Here is a 17,793-nt window from a genome sequence, read left to right as displayed (position 1 = left end):
AAAAGAATACATGTTCTTCTCAAGTGCATATGGAACATTCTCCAGGATAGACCACATCTTGGGTCACAAATCAAACCTCAGTAAATTTTAAAAAGTTGAAATCATATCAAGTATCTTCTCTGACTACAATGCAAGAAAAAACCTGTAAGAAACACAAACACATGGAGATTAAATAATACATTTCTAAATAACCAACAGGTTACTGAAGAAATCAAAAGAGAAATTTTTAAAAAAGTCTAGAAAGAAATGACAATGAAAACATGACAACTCAAAACCTACGGGATGCAGCAAAAGCAGTTCTAAGAGGGAAGTTTATATCAATACAATCCTACCTCAAGAAACAAGAAAAACATCAAATAGACAACTTCACTTTACACCTAAAACAATTGGAAAAAGAACAACAACAACAAAAAAAAACCCCCAACATTAGTAGAAGGAAAGAAATCACAAAGATCTGAGCAGAAATAAAAGAAAAAGAAATGAAAGAAACAATAGTAAAGATTAATAAAACTAAAAGCTGGTTCTTTGAGATGATAAGCAAAATTGACAAGCCTTTGGCCAGACTCAAGAAAAAAAGAGAAAAGAAATCAACAAAATTAGAAATGGAAAAGGAGAGGTTACAAAAGATAATGCAGAAATAAAAAGGATTATAAGAGATTATTATGAACAACTATATGGCAATGAAATGGATAACCTAGAAGAAATGGACAGGTTCTTAGAAAAGTTCAATCTTCTAAGACTGAACCAGGAAGAAATAGAAATTATGAACAACCCAATTACAGGCACTGAAATTGAAACCATGATCAAAAATCTCCCCAAAAACAAAAGCCCAGGACCAGACGGCTTCACAGGAGAATTCTATCAAACATTCGGAGAAGAGCTAATGCCTATCCTTCTAAAACTCTTTCAAAAATTGCAGAGGAAGGAACACTTCCAAACTCATTCTACAAGGCCACCATCACCCTGATACCAAAACTAGACAAAGACACACACAAAAAAGAAAACTACAGACCAGCATCCCTGATGAACATAGATGCAAAAATCCTCAACAAAATTTCAGAAAAACAGAATTCAGCAACATACCAAAAAGCTCGTACACCATGATCAAGTTGGGTTTATTCCAGGGATGCAAGGATTCTTCAATAAACGGCAATCAATCATGAAAGATAAAAAACATATGATACACTCAATAGATGCAGAAAAAGCCTTTGACAAAATTCAGCACCCACTTATGATTAAAACTCTTCAAAAAATGGGCATGGAAGGAACCTACCTCAACATAGTAAAGGCCATATATAAGCCTACAGCAAACATTTTCTCAATGGTGAAAACCTGAAAGCATTCCCCCTAAGATCAGGAACAAGACAAGGGTGCCTACTTTCCCCACTATTATTCAATATAGTTCTGGAAGTCCTATCTACAGCAATCAGAGAAGAAAAAGAAACAAAGGAATCCAGACTGGAAAAGAAGGAGTAAAGCTCTCACTATTTGCAGATGACATGATACTATTGTACATAGAAAACCCTAAAGATAGTATCAGAAAATTAGAGCTAATCAGCAAACTTAGCAAAGTTGCAGGATACAAAATCAATACACAGAAATCACTTGCATTTCTCTATACTAACAATGAAAATTCAGAAAGTGAAATTAAGGAATCAATCCCATTCACCACTGCAACAACAAGAATTAAATATCTAGGAATAAACTTACCTAAGGAGGCAACAGAACTACACACAGAAAATTATAAGGCACTAGTGAAAGAAATCGAAGACTACCTAAACAGATGGAGAGAGATTCCATGTTCCTGGGTAGGAAGAATCAGTATTGTGAAAATGACTATACCACCAAACACAATCTACAGATTCCACCCGATCCCTATCAAATTACCAATGGCATTTTTCAAAGAACTAGGACAAAGAATTTCACAATTCATATGGAAACACAAAAGACCACCAAGAACCAAAGCAGTCTTGAGCAAGAAGAATGGAGCTGGAGGGATTATACTACAGATTATACTACAAAGCTACAGTCGTCAAGACAGTATGGTACTGGCACAAAAACAGAAACATAGACCAATGGAACAAGATAGAAAGTCCAGAAATAAACCCATGCACCTATGGGTACCTTATTTTTGACATAGGAGGCAAGAATATACAATGGGGCAGAGACAGCCTCTTCAATAAATGGTGCTCGGAAAACTGGACAGCTATATGTAAAAGAATGAAATTAGAACACTTTGTACACAAAGATAAACTCAAAATGTATTAAAGACCTAAATGTAAGACCAGAAACTATAAAACTCTTAGAGGAAAGCATAGGCAGAATACTTAATGACATAAATCAAAGCAAGATCCTCTATGACCCACCTCCTAGAATAACGGAAATAAAAATAAAAGTATACAAGCGGGACCTGATTAAACTTAAAAGCTTTTGCACAGCAAAGGAAACTATAAACAAGGTGAAATGACAACCGTCAGAATGGGAGAAAATAATAGCAAATGAAACAATGGACAAAGGATTAATTTCCAAGATATACAAGCAGTTTATACAACTCAATACCAGAAAAACAAACAACCCAACTAAATAGTGGGAAAAACACCTAAACAGACATTTCTCCAAAGACATACAGATGGCTAACAAACACATGAAAAGATGCTCAATATCGCTCATTATTAGAGAAATGCAAATCAAAACTACAATGAGATATCACCTCACACTGGTCAGAATGGCCATCATCAAAAAGTCTACAAACAATAAATGCTGGAGAGAGTGTGGAGAAAAGGGAATGCTCTTGCACTCTTGGTGGGAATGTAAATTGATACAGCCACTATGGAAGACGGTATGGAGATTCCTTTAAAAACTAGGAATAAAACCATCATATGACCCAGCAATCCCACTTGTAGGCATACACCCTGAGGAAACCAAAATTGAAAGAGACACATGCATCCCATTGTTCACTGCAGCACTATTTACAATAGCTAGAACATGGAAGCAACCTAGACATCCATAGGCAGATGAATGGATAAAGAAATTTTGGTACATATACACAAAGAAATATTACTCAGCCATAAAAGGGAACGCCTTTGAGTCAGTTCTAATAGATGGATGAACCTAGAACCTATTATACAGAGTGAAGTGAGTCACAAAGAGAAAAATAAATATTGTATTCTAACGCATTTATATGGAATCTGGAAAAATGATACTGAAGATTTACTCTCAGGGCAACAGTGGAGAAACAGGACATAGCGAATAGACTTGTGGATACGGGGAGAGGGGAGGAGAGGTTGAAGCATATGGAAAGAGTAACATGGAACTTACATCACCATATGTAAAACAGACAGCCAACGGGAATTTGCTGTATGGCTAAGAAACTCAAACGGGCTCTGTATCAATCTAGAGGGGTGGGATAGGGAGGGAGATGGGGGGAAGCTCAAAAGGGAGGGGATATAGGTACACCTATGGCTGATTCAGGTTAAGGTTTGACAGAAAACAACAAAATTCTATAAAGCTATTATCCTTCAATAAAAAATAAATTTAAAAAAGAGACTGAAGCAAAGTTTTCAAAACACACATAACGCTCTCTATGTGTAGTTTTGGCCACAGAAGAAATGAAATATTTTGAACTTTATCTTCAGCCATCTCAGAGTGACAATAACCTGCTTCAGCAATTTATATCTGGGATTCACATCTCCTGTACTTATCAACTTTTAATGTCTCTAGGGCAGACATTAATCTCCAAAGCTTATCCCACTCCTAATCAATAGTAACAATACAAAATTGTGCCCAATATTTCTTGTAACATTATCAAGTCATTTGTGACTAATTCCCTGTGTATCATGCAAGATAGAGGAAAGATGAAAAATTAAATCACAAAATTAGATGGACAGATACAAATCCATAAATGTTTCGTATCACTATTTTCTTTTAATTTATGTGTGTTTTAACCAGACAAGACTGCCTGTCCCCTTTGAATTCAGCTGATTCGGCTGCCTTTCCAATATACAGGTTCTACGAGTTGGCCCAGGGCAAAAAGCTGATGAGGCTTCCTTGGAACTCAGTCTTATATACTTTTTCCTTTTAGATAGCACACCTTCCCACCCGAGACATATACCTGGATTCCCTGCAGAAACTGTCACTTTTTCCTTTTCCGGGAACCTTCCACCAGGATGGTGACAACAGATCACGGTGGGCAGAAGAATGGTCTGTCTGCTCCAACAGTCCCAAATTGGGGTGGGCAGCTCCCTAAGACACTTATGACAAGGGCTGGCCTGCATTTTTTTTTATAATTTTGAATTCAGTTTTGGATTTACAATTGACTAACATTTTAGCAGAATGGCTGCTGAATTAAACCTGGATATGGAATGTACCTCACATGGATTTCCTTTAGAGGGCACTATTGATTCTCTGGAACCATGGAAACCTTCACATTTCCTTGGTAAAGTTGGCCAATTCTGAAATCATATTGGGTTTCATATCTACTCATGCAGAGAATAGTAGTACGATACTCATTACCAAATATATACTTTCAAAAGATTGTCCATATACAGAACATTTCAGAAGCTAAACCAGAAAACTGGTTGTTAGGAGAAGTCATCAATATAACACATATAGTTCTATATTTGGAAACATCAACTGGTCTATTTGCTTTTGAAAATCCTTTAAATGGAAATTTCCTTTTATCTGGTGATGGGAAGCAATCAATTCAGTCTTTTGTTTAGGAAGACAAATTAGCACCATTTTGGAAACTAATGTTTCATTCTAGAAATGGATAATTATTAACATTTTTGGAAGAAACCATATTTACGGTATTTTTATTCAGATATTTATTAAAGACTGGAGATAAGTTTACTCAGATTTGTTCTTCAAATTTCTTGTGTTTCATAGCCTCTGCCAGTTCACAGACTTTTGATAAAGGCCACAATGAAAATTTTTCTTTTCTTTTTTCATTCTTTAAAGTGAACAGAAATAGAAATTTGTAAGCTAGTTCATTGCAGTCTATAATTTCAAAATAATAGGAAATTGAAAATAGTTCAAAGCTCAGAAACACAATTTTTCAGACTATAAAATACATTCATGCCACCGTCTACCAGAGTTCACTTACCTTTCATAGCCTAAGATACTGTTTCAACACATGGGCCTTGTATAGTAATTTTTCACTACTTTACCAATATTCTGGGATAGTAATGGGTAGTAATTCCACAAGTGTTTTGCAAAAAATAAATAAATAAAAATGTCATTCATGTATGTAATAAAAATAAGAGAAAAAGTGGTAGATCTTCAAAATTTAAATGTAAGTTCATCAGACCAGCCTTTAAGACTCTTCCCAGGATGGCTCTAGTCTGTCTTCCCGGCCTCAGCTTTCCCTACCAGTAACCTAAATTCCCAGCAAAATGCACCACCTACTATTACCTGGACATGCATGCTTTTCCATATTGCTGCCTTTATTTACCCAGAGTCTTTCACTAGAAATGTATTCTCTCTTTCAACTGCCACCCCAGACCCAACAGAAGTCCAGTCCTTCCAGTGCCACTTTGAATACCCCCAACTGAACGAAAGGTTGCCTAACTGACTCAGTGGTAAAGAAATCTGCTTGCAATGCAAGCAGTTCAATCCCTGGGTTCGATTGCTGGGTCGGGAAGATCCTCTGGAGAAGGAAACAGCAACCCACTCCAGTTTCCTTGCCTGGGAAATTCACGGACAGAGGAGCCTGCTGGGCTACAGTCCATTGGGTCGCAAAGAGTCAGATGCGACTTAAGCGACTGAACAAGAACAGCAGTTGAAACGAGCTCCCTTCAGAAGTGGTCTACCCATCCTGTGAATTTCCTTGGCTAGTCGGGTATCATCTCCATGTGAGATTTCCATCAATTCTTTGTATTTAAGTGGTTTAGGTGGTCAATTCCTCACTTTTCTAAACTCCAAATTTTTCAGAGTTCATTTCAGGATCTGTATCAAACTAAGTGTCCAACATGAGGTAAAGACTCACTACAGTAAGTCCCCTACACATTAACCTTCAAGTTTTGAACTTTCAAAGACAGAAACATGTGTTGGCATATCCAATCCTGTAAATTAGTTCACATGCCTGGCGTACAATGTCACAGGAGCACATCGTCTACAAGTAGCTGTACTTCTGGGTACTTTACTGTACAGAACTGTATAGAGTACAGTATCAAGCCCAGGATGTCTGGAAGCAAGCGTAAAAGCAAGGCAATATAACTTATACTGCTAAGAAGCGCCAAGTGGTAACAATGGAAACAAAAGTAAAAAAAAAAAAAATTTGAGAGAATGGGGCAAGGCAAAAAGATGGTAGACATTTCTCATTCTTATAACATGAATCATTCAACCATCAGCAGCACAATTCTAAGGAACAAGGACAAGATCATGGAACACGTGAAGTCCGCTGTGCCGATAATGTTGACAATAATATCAAAGAAACGTGGAAAATCAAGGAGATGAAGAAACTTCTCAATGTGTGGAGGCAGGATCAACATCAGAGTTGAGTCTTGCTCAGATTAATGCTGATTCAAGAGAAAGCTAAAAGTCTCTGAAGATCTGAAGAAGAGGCATGGAGAAGAATCAGAGGGTTTATCCTTGAATGCCAGTCGTGGCAGGTTTTATGGGTTCAAGGCTAGAGTCAACCTTCACAATGTAAAAGTAAGTGGCAAGGTAATGAGTGCTGATATGGTAGATGCCGGGAATTTCCTGAACTGCGTTAAGAAATTATTGACGAAGGCATGTATTTATTTACCTGAGCAGGTTTTAGTACAGATGAGACAGGACTGCACTGGAAGAGGATGTCAGACTGAAGTTACATCAGTAAGGAAGAAAAGTTGATACCAGGCTATAAAACAGCAAAGGATAGGCTAACTCTGTTGTTTGGTGGCAATGCTTCTGGTGCTATGAAGCTGAAGCCTCTCTTAGTTTATCATTCAGAGAACCCAAGAGCCCTTAGAAACATAGCCAAGGGCTCTCTTCCTGTTGTGTGAAGCATAACCCCACAGCCTGAGTTGTTGTTTAGTCACTAAATCGTGCCTGTTTGTGACCCCATGGAGTGCAGCCCGCCAGGCTCTTCTGTCCATGGGATTTCCCAGGCAAGAATACTGGCGTGGGTTGTCTTTTCCTTCTCAGGGGATCTTCCTGACCCAGGGAACCCATGTCTCCTGCATTGGCGGGTGGATTCTTTACTGCTGAGCCACCAGGGAAGCCTCAAGCCTGGATTACACAGGCCATTTTCCAGGACTGGTTTTCTACCACTTTATCCTGGAGATAGAGAAATATTACTTGGAGAAGGACATCCCATTCAACATTCTTTTGCTGTGTGACAGTGCTCTGGGCCACCTCCATCCACAGATGACTTTCATCCCAATGTCAAAATAGTGCATCTGACACTAAATACCACGTCACTTCTCCAAGCTATGGAGCAGGGAATTACAGCGACTTTCAAAAATTATTATTTACGTCACACTTTTTGTCAGGCAGTAAAGGCGAGTAATGAATCAGGAACAACCTTGTGACAATTTTGGAAGGACTAAAACATCTGCAAGGCCATGAAAGACATTGACTTTGTTTGGTGTGAGGTCATGGCTATCATCAAAGAACTTTTGCCTGAGTTTGTTCACAATTTTCATGGAATTGAGGAGGTGGAGGAGGAGTTCAAAGAGGTCTTCAGCAACTTCATGACCCTCAGCGAGAAGCTGGAGCTAGATCTGCCAGAAGACAACATCACTGAAGTCCTTGCTGTGAACATGAGGAGCTTACGAATGAAGACCTGATGCAATTGGAGGCCCAGAGAAAGGATGAGGAGAGACAAGAGAAAGAAGTAAGTGAAGATCTGGGGAGATCCGTGTTGCAGGAAATGACAAGGGGAAGTGCTGTTAGATTTCTTTATTTGCGGAAGAGCTGTTAGATTTTGAGGCACAGAACCCGTAAAATGGTACAGGAAGGTTGCAGCAGCCATTCGGAATGAATCATGACATGGAGGAGGAAATGGCTACCCATGCCAGTATTGTTGCCTGGAAAATTCCACGGACAGGGGAGCCTGGCGGGCTACAGTCCATGGGGTCTCAAAAAGTTGGACACGACTGGATGGCCAAACAACAACAACGAGGGCGCTTGGACGCCGTGTCTGCTCTGGATGACCTGTTTTAAGAGGCATGCCAACAATTCAACAACCTCCAGATAAGTGTGTCAGGGCCATGGAAAGGTCAGGAAACTGTAAAAAAAAAAAAAAAAAAGATCAAATAAACTGGGGATGTTACACTGAAGGAAAGAAGATTTAGGGAGAAGGAGGAGTCTTTAAATAACTAAAAAGCAGTGATGTGTAAGGAATTGGATCTACTCTACCTGTCTCCCGAGGGCAGAGGGGGCCCCAGCTAGTGGAACCTATAGGGAGGCAGGTAGGAGTTTCAGTTAAGAGAGAATTCCCAAATATTTGGATCAGTCTGTAAACAGAATGAGTTATCCGGTAACTTAATGAGTCACTGAACTCAATGACCTCAAAGTCCCTTCAACTCTAAGATTTAAGGATTTATCATCTTTCAAATCTTGTCTAGTTCATGCAGAGAGATCACTACTAATCTGGTGTAAATAGCCTTTCAGGGTTTTCAAGGCGTGTTTATCTGTATTTTGTTTTTAATTTTCATTTATTTCTTTTCAGCTGCACTGGGTCTTCACTGCTGTGCACCGGCTGCTCTCCAGTTGCCGTGTGTCGGCTCCTCATTGCGGTGGCTTCTCTTGTTGGAGAGCGTGGGCTCAGTAGTTGTGGTGTATGGGCTGAGCTGCCCTCAAGGTGTGCGGGATCTTCCTGGACCAGGGATCAACCCCATGCCCCTGCGTTGGTAGGCAGATTCTTAACCATTGGACCACCAGGGAAGTCCTGTATGTATTATTTATTCATATTTTATGTATTTTATCTTTATAAAATAAGACCTGTTCTGTGTATGCTGATTATAATCTGATTTTTTCTCTGAACCTATACTAAATATTTTTCTGCATTATTACATGATGTGGATGCTATACAACTATGCAACCAGCCCCCTATTCTGGAATGCTTACATTGTATCCAATTTTTAAATGATTACAAATAATCATGTAATGACTCTTTCTATGTTCTCTTCAGTGAGAAGGAACTCATCTTTAAGGAGAAGAGGTCTCATGACTATATCAAACAAACCAAGATTCAAGCCAAATAAGAGAGCTTACTCTTGTCCCTGGAGAAGGAAATGGAAACCACTCCAGTATTTCCTGGAAAATTCCATGGACAGAGGAACCTGGCGGCTACTGTCCATGGGGTCACAGAGTCGGCCACAACTGAGCACATCAGCTTGACATTTTAAAAGCATCTAATTTTCCTTAGCCTGGGAACATTTTGAAGTAGGAATTCTGGCTCTTAAGTGTTCTGTGCAGCAGGGAACACACCAATCATTGTGTATGATTTTACATTTTTCCATTTATAAAATTGTCCGCTTCATGTTAAAATTGCCTCAGGGTTTGAGTACAAACTACAAAACATTTAATTAAAATATATAAAGCAGAACACCAGAATGGTAGCAAAATCAATGTTAATGACAATATGAAAATACAATAGTGATTTTTGAGAACATCAGAGAAAACCCTAGGTTAGTTTTTAAAATACAGGATAAGAAGTATTTCAAATTACAGTTTCAAGTAATAAGATAAAGTACCACACATGACCGCCTTAGATACAAATTGCATTATATTTAAATACTGCTGTTTACATTCCCTATTTATTTCATTTCACAATTCTGATATAAGAGCACTGGAAGCAACACACTTAAATCAAGAGGGTTTTTTGCCCCAAGATAAAAAAGCAGATGTGGGTAGGTACGAGCACATTTGAAAGGGCGTCCTTTGGCAAATAATGATCATTTCTCTCAATTCAAGCCCTCTTATTTTTGTGCTGTTTGATTTTGTTAGATAAGTGCTTATGGAAACATTTTATTTGCAAATAAAACCCTTTAGCATTTATAATGTAGGCCTAAACCCAAAGCTGAGCCAAATCTATTTTTTTCTAAGAACTAAAAAGAAATATTTAAGGCAGGCAACCCTCATGGAAATCTCTAGAGATGTTTAGGCAAGCCTGAAGATGAGCTATGATTCAAAGTGGTGGCTGATCTAGGAAGGAAACAGCTCCCCATTATTGGAGAAGGCTTTCTCAGGGCCAAGCATTCTCTGAAGGATGACCAAGAAAGGAATCGGAAGTAAAACAAAAAGACCCCTGGGAGGATTTTAAAGGGAACTGTCTCAAGGCTTTGAGGCAGCCTGACCTGAATCACAGTCACTTTTTTTGCGGTAACTTTTTTTTTTTTTAAGATATCTCATTGAGAATATATGGCCCCAGAATAAGTCTTCAACACTCCATCCCTGGAGAGAGGGGTGGTCCCTATGTTACCAAGGAAATCAGACTTTTAGTCCTTGGCCCCCAAGGTAAATTTTGTTGTAATTTCCCAAGTTAGTAGAACTTGCAGATACCATTCTCCAGGGACCTGGCACCGTGAGATCTGCCCAGTGCCCTCCATGGAGCTCATCAAGCCAAGGATAAAGACATGTCACTGACCCTGTTCTCATTTCTTGCAGTCCAGTCACTACTGACTGTAGCCTGATCTGACAGCAGCTATGAAGAGGGGGTTCGGGACACAGACTGTTTTGAACCTTAAAAGATTTGGGGAAAGGGAAAAGGAAGGGACAGAAATATGAGGTAGAAGGGAAAAAATGGGCAAGAGAGTGTGACTTCAGTGTGTGGTAAAGAATTAACCATACCCAAAGGGAGGTCTGGCTTTTCCCCTTGGGAGGGGACCTCTGAACCCTTGAAATGTTGTGTATGATCAAAGTGTCTGATGGCCACTGTCCAACAATGTGGCTCTCAGGGTGGAGGCTTTGGGTCATGTGGTACAAGTGAGACCTCCGGAGGGGCTAGATACTGAAGTCAGCAATGTGGGGGGCCATTCAGGTCTATATAACTGAGCTCTAATAAAAACTCTGGACACGAAGCTTTCGGTGAGCTTTGCTGGTTGGCGTGCTGCGGTCCACGGGGTCCCAAAGCTTCGGACACAACCGAGAAACTGAACAACAATATTTGTGCTCATTGTTTCACATTGTTCCAGGGAAAGTTAACACGTTGCACACCCCAGTTGGAAACTCCGGGTTCAGACCTCTTCTGGACTCTGCCCCATGCATCTCCTCCCTTGGCTCACTTTCATCTGTATCGTTTCACTGTGATACATTATCACTCTGGTTTAACACGGACAATAGCTTTCAGTAAGTTCTGTGAAACTTTCTGGCAAAGTATTGAAACTGAAGTTGGCCTTGGGTCCCCCCAACCTTGCACTTGGGGGTCAGTATGAGGGTGGTCTTTTGGTCAGCTCCCTAGCTCTGCACTTGGCAACCCTACAGCTCCCCACCTGTGACCTGTCATCCCCTCTTTGGCCCCCATCCTCCCAGTCTATACCCCAGCACGTCCACTGCTACATAAGATCGCCCACCAAAATATTTCTCAACCTTCCATTACGCCCCCTCCAGGAGGAACCAGCTGTCCCAGTCTGGCTGTTCCCCCTCCAGTTTCCCTCCCACATGGATATACCGTCTTGGTATAATTTGGGGGGCAGGGTAATTTTAAAAATCTTTTTATTTTGTATTGGCATATAGAGGATGAGATGGTTGGATGGCATTGCTGACTCAATGGACATGAGATTGGGTAAGCTCCGAGAGTTGGTGATGGACAGGGAGGCCTGGCATGCTGCAGTCCATGGGGTCACAAAGAGTTGGACACAACTGAGCGACTGAACTGAACTGAATAGCTAATTAACAAGGTTGTGACAGCTTCAGGTGGACAGCAAAGGGACTCAGCCACACACATACATGGATCCATTACCCGCTAAATCCCCTCCCAGCCAGGCTGTCACATAACGAGCAGAGTTCCCTGTGCTATACAGTAGGTTCTTGTTGGTTACCCATTTGGGTGAACATACTATCTTTTCTCAGGCTGCTTCCCTTCCTTGACTGTCCTTTTCCCCTCATTCAAATCCTACCCGGATGAACATTCAAAAAGAGAGGGAGAACAGCTACGATGTTTTGGAAAGCTTGCTTGAAATCAAGGTCAATTATAAACTAGTAGAACCCAAGGAGGGATGATATTCTACAGTGGAAGGTAAGAAAATAGAAACAATACTGGGTATCACCAGAATCCGAGCCACAAAATTCTTCATCTGTTTCTCAGAGGGACTATAACGTGCCGATACTTTAGTCTACTAAGGAGCCTCGCTATCCCAGCGAAAAATGCCACGATTAGTGCTGTGTGCTCACCAGTGTCTTCCTCACACCCAGGCAGCAGCGGAATGTTTGGGACTTGAACATTCAGCCTGTTCCAGGTTGATGATATTTCTGATTTGAGGGTTCTCTGTGGGTTTGATTGAAACATTATTGGTCCCACTCCCAATTTTCTGAATGTATTCTTTTTCTTTGTGCAGATATAGGGAATAAAGTAAAAATACAGTTACACTGCATTGCTGGTGACTCGGACAGTAAAGAATCTGCCTGCAATGCGGGAGACCTGGGTTTGATCCCTGGGTCAGGAAGATCCCCTGGAAAGGGGGAATGCCTACCCTCTCCAGTATTCTTGCCTGGAGAACCCCCTGGACAGAGGAGCCTGGCGGGCTACAGTGTATGGGGTTGCAGAGTTGGACACAACTCAGCAACTAACATACACAGTTTTAACCCAACAGCACCAAAACATAGAGACACAAATGACCTAGAACCGTCACAGCTTTTGAGTTGCTGAAAAGACCGCTATGATATTTCTTTGGTTACCTGTATAATATGCACAGCCATTTCCCTAGGGCTCAGGTGGGGCTGGTGGCATCAGAGATTGGTCATTTAAAGAACAGAAGATACATACATCTCGCTTAAATCTACACCTTACTACAAGTTATCTATAAGGGTTTTATCATGTGATTTATGTTATAAATATAATAGTAGAGTAACAAAATGGATAATCACTCAAAAAGGTCCTTTTGAAACATTCCATGCCAGGCTTGCTTTCAGTTCTGTAGTAAACGACCTTGTTCCATCTCTGCACTTGTTTGTCCACAAACAAAGAATCTCTATGACATTAAAAAAAAAAACAAAACCTGTTTCACCTCTCTGGGGAAATAACGTTCTTAAAATGTCATGTCCTGACTTTAGTGGGATGTTTACAGATTTTTCCTGCTGCCCATTTATCTCAATATAGACGAGGGGGCGAGACATCTGAAAAGAGCGGGTTACTTGGCCTTGGACCCACTGAGAGTTCTGGTGGTAGCCCTGCCCTTGTGTTTAGGAAAACCCCAGTTCTTCTGCTTTGGGGAGGAGGCTTTACAGGTTTCCCACCTCTTTTCATTTCGGAGCTGCTCCAAAGTTCACATGTCCTTAGGCAACTGTCAGGTTTCTCAGATAATGTGTGAATAGCTGTCAGCTTTTTGCTAAGCTCACCACTGCCTCAAACACAGTTCAGCTGCTCCTTTCTCTCAAGCGGAGTCTTTCTAGCATCTTTCTTTCCTCCTCCATCGACATCAGTTGCCCTCTTCATCCCCCTGCACCTGCCTAGCCTCTTTCACACCTTTGACACCCAGATAATGTTTTCTCTTTGCCTCATCTCCCCAGCCTAGCGCCCCAGTAACCTCCTCCATCAGGAAGGCCTCTCTGCAAAAACTCCTTCCAGTTTCAATTTCTCACCTCTCTGACCTCCAAAGGAACTCAAGTATTCACACACTCATAAAGTGTTTAGTTGGAAGGGACTTGGGAGGCTTTTCAATTCAGCCTCCCTCTGAACGCAGAACTCACTCTGTGTCTGAACTGGGAGGAAATCACAGCCGGCTGGTGTGCCTCTGGTTGGCTGTCCCTTTAGGAGTGTTCCCTTACCCTGAGCAATGGCTGCTACCTTCTGCCTCGGTCTGTCCCCTACAGCAAAATCAAATTCAACAAAGTCACACTTCAGGCAGGGTTTTTATTTTAAAGTAAGCAGATGAGTTTAGTGTGACCCTTGAAAATCTCAGTCATCACTCAGAAATAAATGATAGTAAATCATTTCTGAATGATAGTGTACATAGTACCATCATTGAGAAAATCCATCATGGCCTGTCTTCCCTCCATTCTGGGGACGGATTTCAATTTTTTTGGCTGAACAGAGGCTGCAGTCGTTGACTTGCAATTAAAGGTCATATATATAAAACGCTTAAAAAAAAAACAATTACCATCACATTGATAAGAGAGACTGACAAGACACCTGAAACCAGTCAAAATGATTCTAGTATACATTTCCTCCAGGACACATCTATTCCGTCATATATGATGGAAGTGGAAGTGCTAGTCGCTCAGTCGTGTCCGACTCCTTGGGACCCCATGGACTGTGGCCCGCCAGCCTCCTCTGTCCATGGAATTCTCCAGGCAAGAATACTGGAGTGGGTAGCCATTCTCTTCTCCAGGGGATCTTCCTGACCCAAGGGGGATTCAACCTAGAGTCTCCTGCATTGCAGGCAGATTCTTTACCATCTGAGTCACCAGGGAAGCTCCATACATACAAACACATAAACACACATATTTAATTTTTCTTTCTTTCATTTTTTTACCTTTTTGGCCATGCCACGCGGCATGAGGGGTCCTATTTCCCCGACCAGGGATTGGACCCACACCCTCTGCAGTAGAAGCTGGAGTGCCAGAGAAGTCCCCAGCTTCACATACTTAAAGGTAAGCCTCCCCAGTTATTTGCGTTGCTTCTGTCACTTTGATGATCCTCCCGGCCTCTCCCTACTCCCCAGTGTCTTTGTTCTTTTACCAGACAGCTCTGATGTTGATGTTGTAAACCTTCTGGGTTTTCTGAGAAACAATATAGCTTCACGTTTAGAAATTTTGAGTTCCGGTGAGAGGGGAGCAACCGAAAAAGACAGACAGACTGGGAGGCAGAGAGACAGGCAAAGTATTATACCTGGAGTTCAGGCAAGAGATCAGAAAAGAAAACCCAAACATTTCGAACCATGCTTAGGAAGGTGACTATCTTGGCTTCCCAATGAGATTATATACATTCCAGAGGCAGGACTGCTCCACATATTTCTCCGAAGCTTCACATCAGGAGAACAGCTCAGCAAGAACTAAACATATATGTGCTTGATTACCAGTCAATCCAAGTTCTAGGAAGCCCCGAATAAAAACACAAGTAATTTAGAAAAGAAGGGGCTACTGTTGAGCGTATTACATTCTTATGCACAAGAGAATCACTTTCGTCTCTACTGGCCTCTAGACAGGGCTTCCCAGGTGGTGCCAGTGGTAAAGAACCTGCCTGCCAATGCAGGAGACATAAGAGTCACAGGTTTGATCCCTGGGTTGGGAAGATCCCTAGAGAAGGGCATGGCAACCCACTCCAGTATTCTCACCTGGAGAATCCCATGGACGGAGGAGCCTGGTGGGCTACAGTCCATAGAGTCACAGAGTTGGTCACAACTGAGGTGACTTAGCACACACATACACACCTCTAGACAGGCCTGCACACATACGTGCTCCCTGCACAGCCCTTGAAAGCAGGTCGGTGCAGAATCCCTCCGATGCAGGGAAGAGGACAAGTTGGGGGGGCGGTGTGCTCTCCACTCCACCTCCAGCAAAACAGCCCTCTTTTCAATCTATTCACACAGAGCCTTTTGGTAAGAATTTCTTTGACAAAAGCATTTGCAAGAAGTAGCATCTGGAAGATGACGATGAGGAAGAAGGAGGATAAGAAGGAGGGAAGAAAGAGGAGAAGAAGGAAGGGGAGGAATGGGGAGGAAAGGGAAGAGGTTATAACCACTGCTCCAGCCTCCAGGAGAAGACCAATATGAAAGCCATCTGGGCAAAAGAAATCTCAGGCTGAGGCTGTCCAAGTCCTTATTCCCAGGGTTAATAGCTAAAGGATATTCAGTCCACCTCTTGCTTCGACTATGCTCACTTCAGTTCAGTTGCTCAGTCGTGTCTGACTCTTTGCGACCCCATGGACTGCAGCACACCAGGCCTCCTGTCCATCACCAACTCCTGGAATTTACCCATACTCATGTCCATTGAGTCAGTGATGGCATCCAATCGTCTCATCCTCTGTTGTCCCCTTCTCTTCCCACTTTCAATCTTTCTCAGCATCAGGGTTTTTTCAAATAAGTCAGCTCTCTGCTCACTAATAATCCTTTTTTTTTTTTTTTTTTACTTTATTACTTTCTACATATTTTGTTGCAGAGACATTACTTTGTCAACAAAGGTCCGTCTAGTCAAGGCTATGGTTTACCCAGTGGTCATGCATGGGTGTGAGAGTTGGACTATAAAGAAAGCTGAGTGCCAAAGGATTGATGCTTTTGAACTGTAGTGTTGGAGAAGACTCTTGAGAGTCCCTTGGTCTGCAAGGAGATCCAACCAGTCCATTCTAAAGGAGATCAATCCTGAATATTCATTGGAAGGACTGATGTTGAAGCTGAAACTCCAATACTTTGGCCACCTGATGCAAAGAGCTGACTCATTTGAAAAGACCCTGATGCTGGGAAAGATTGAGGGCAGGAGGAGAAGGGGACGACAGAGGATGAGATGGTTGGATGGCATCACCAACTTAATGGACATGGGTTTGGGTGGATTCTGGGAGTTGGTGATGGACAGGGAGGCCTGGCGTGCTGCAGTTTATGGGGTCACAAAGAGTCGGACACGACTGAGCGACTGAACTGAACTGAATATTTTGTTGAACTCATAACATGTACTGTGGGGCACCACTGAAGAAGAGAAAGTAACAGTATAGCTCTGGCAAGTCTAGATTTTGGAAAACTGAATACAATGCTTCTCTCTCCAGGGTCTGTATCACGACAGCGAAGTCTTGATTGTCTCTAGAATATGTCTGATCTATGGCTCTGGTTCAGTGAAAAACCCAAACACTCCTTTGCAAGGGAGAATATACGCATGGCAGTTGGGATGAGTGCGAGATGTGAAAATAGAAGTTTGAACTCAGATGAGTGGAGGTAGGACCTGGGAGCACAGCTGGGGGTGGGTGAGGTGGGAGACCCATCCAGCCAGAGTGACAAGTGGCAGGTCAAGCTGAAGGGGGTGGGTGTTAACTGAGGAGCCCTAAGCAGCCACCCAGACAACTTGGACTTTGTTCTCTGGGTAAATCCAGCTCTGCATATAAACTCTGTGACCTCAGGGAAGCTACTGCAAAATGGGATGATAAGAAGAGGACCTACCTTCTAGGGCTGCTGCGAGGATTAAATTTGAGGAATGCAAAGCACTTAGTAAGTATACTGCTATCAGCAAAGTGAGAGATATAATTAGGATATTGTTAGAGGGACCGGAAGGGAGCAGTTAAATGTGAACAACATTGTTAAGATGGAATATGATGAGGACTGTGAAAGATACGGTAGCCTCAAGATAACAGTGAGGAATCCCTTCTTAATGACTTAGAGAAAGTGGTGTCATTAAAAGGAACAAAGCCAGAAGTGGGATAAGCCAACTTGGAGGACTCAAATTCATGAGCTTGTTTTGGGGTTTCTTGAATGTGCTGACAAGACATCCGTACGGAGCTGTCCGGAAGCTGGACAGCATTGCGGGAATGAAACTAAAGAGCAAGGCCAGGGCTGCCGACGCAGGCCACAGGTGTTTACGTGTCAGAATCAGTGTCTGAAGTTGTGACATTGACTGAGATCACCAAGAAGAGTGTGAAGATAGACATTTTGGAAAGTTTAGAAAAGTCTCTCCCTCCCCCTTTTAAAAAGCTTTCTTAATTGAAGTATAGTCAATTTACAATAGTAA

This window comes from Ovis aries, chromosome 8 (assembly GCF_016772045.2).
Source record: "Ovis aries strain OAR_USU_Benz2616 breed Rambouillet chromosome 8, ARS-UI_Ramb_v3.0, whole genome shotgun sequence".
Lineage (NCBI taxonomy): Eukaryota > Metazoa > Chordata > Mammalia > Artiodactyla > Bovidae > Ovis > Ovis aries.
This window is presented reverse-complemented; position numbering follows the sequence as displayed.